Source organism: Cucurbita maxima, unplaced genomic scaffold (genome assembly GCF_002738345.1).
Source record: "Cucurbita maxima cultivar Rimu unplaced genomic scaffold, Cmax_1.0 Cma_Scf00042, whole genome shotgun sequence".
NCBI lineage: Eukaryota > Viridiplantae > Streptophyta > Magnoliopsida > Cucurbitales > Cucurbitaceae > Cucurbita > Cucurbita maxima.
In genome coordinates, this window is record NW_019272058.1 from 1,012,292 (window position 1) to 1,014,574 (window position 2,283).

Sequence of the window (2,283 nt, forward strand, 5' to 3'; positions counted from 1 at the left end):
CCTGCTCCATTCACGACTTTAACTTGTTCACCTCCATGATAGCATTCACGTACAACGAGACGATCCAGGTCACTGGTGATATGATCTGTAGCGCCTGTGTCGCTGTACCAATTTGTGTCAATCTTGTAAGAGGAAGTAGCTGCCAGTGCCGTAGGAGGAGTAGAAGAAGGTTCATCTTGATAGGACTCATCCATCCTATGCCAGCAGCGGATAGAAGTATGCCCCACTTTGCCGTAGATCTGGCAGGAAGGACAAGCAGAAGGGCCACGACGATCACCAGCAGGACGAGAGGGTACATAACCTTGAGAACGACCACGACCATGATCCCTATGCCCACGATTCTTCTGCTGACCACCACGACCAACATAATTGGCAGAAGATCCAAGATTTAACTAAAGTTCACCACGACCAGTATAATTGGCAGGAGATCCCGGATTTAACTAAAGTTCAGCCTGGTGTTGTAGTTGGCGAGCTTCAAACGTCATTAGATGTGCAAACACATCATCAAGTGTGAGGGCTTCACTCTTAGTAGTCATTGAGGTGACGAAGGGATCATAGTTAGGGCCAAGACCAGCGAGAAGATACGCGATCACATCATCATCCTACAAGGTAGAGCCGATGGCGGCCAGCTCGGTGGCAAGCCCTTTGATCTTGCAAAAATAATTTGTAGCAGATTGAACTCGTTTCTTGGACGTGGCGAGCTCAACACGAACCTGAGTAGTGCGAGCACGAGTTGACGACAAAAACATCCGCTGTAGGGTATCCCATACCTCCTTGGACGTAGTAGCGGCAACTACATCGGGAAGAATCTCCTCAAACATGGAGGAGAGAAGGACGCTAAGGACCTGTTGATCCTGATCATACCACTGATATAGGCCGAATTAGAGACCAGCTTAGCACCAGCAGCAGTTGAGGAAGGGACCACCTTGGAAGGTGCAACATTGGTGCCATCGAGGTAGCCCATAAGCTTCGTACTCCGTAGGTAGGGGAGGAGTTGGGCGTGCCATATGATGAAGTTGTTTTTGGTTTGACGAATTGTGACAGCATGGTGTAGAGGGATTGGGCCAAAGGTCGCCATGGTAGTTGAAACGATATTGGAGATGGTAGATGGGGAGGAGGAAGAAGATATGGTAGACATTTAAAAAATAAACGTTGGCTCTGATACCATGTTAAGTTGAATGGCACAATGACCTCACCTAGGGTCACGACCTCGTGTATTTATAGATGTGTATAATGAAGATTACATTCTAAATCATAGATTTAGTAACAAACCACGAAATCATAGATTTGGTAACAAACCAGTAAAACATACATTTGGTAACAAACTAGTAAACCACTATATTATCTTACTATATACAGATATGATCTATACTACGTTTAACAAGGTTGAGGTGATTCAAATGGTTGATGTGATAATCCAGTCATTTTTAAGATCTCTTTTGTTGAACGCCATCATGACTGAGATGAGCACCCAAGTGAGTTTGACAAGCAGGGTCGTAGAGAACCACACCCCAAGCCAAGCTCATGTTGGGCAACAAATTCAAAATCTAAAAACACAAACCCTTAAATGGGAATCGGGATGCTAAGGAATTAAAAAACTTTATTTTTGACGTAGAACAATATTCGAAGGTTACAGGAACTTGCTCATAAGACCTAAGAGTTACGTTGGCCACAATGCATCTCATGGACGATGGCATTCGAAGGTGGATGATATAAAAAATGGGTCATGCATCATAAACTCATGGGAAGACCGTTGATGGAATCGATGCATTCGAAGCTCCCCTGGATGGGTTGCCAATTAAACACCTTACGTTTGATGTTGACTCTTTTGAAGAAAAAACCACACGATCGAACACCTCGAAATGTCGTGGTAGCTCTAAGAACTCTATCATATGACCTGAGAGTTGAGGGCTACAGGAACTTTCTCATATGACCTGAGAGTTATGTTAGCCGCAATGCATCTCATGGACGATGTAAAACTATAGTAGTGCTCGAAGGTGAATGGTATGAAAAATGGGTCATGCACCATAAACTCATTGGAAGATCGTTGATGGAATTGATGCAATCGACACTCCCCTGGATGGGTTGCCAATCAAAGACCTAACATTTGATGTTGACTCTTTTGAAGAAAGAGCCACACAATCGAACAGCTCAAAACGTCGCAGTAACTTTATGAACTTTAACACACACAGGGAAGGACGTGTCGAAGAGTTAGACATTAAGCAAAAGATCATGCTAAAACTCTTCAGCGATCTGACAAAAGACTTCAGAACATCTACACCA

General features: G+C 44.1%; 1 non-coding gene across 1 annotated transcript; it reads right to left on the reverse strand.

The window, feature by feature from the left end:
* Nucleotides 1-472: 472 nt before the first annotated feature.
* On the reverse strand, nt 473-611 carry LOC111469955. The gene has a single exon (XR_002714959.1). It is a non-coding gene; the product is annotated as a small nucleolar RNA Z247 (small nucleolar RNA).
* Nucleotides 612-2,283: the final 1,672 nt, after the last annotated feature.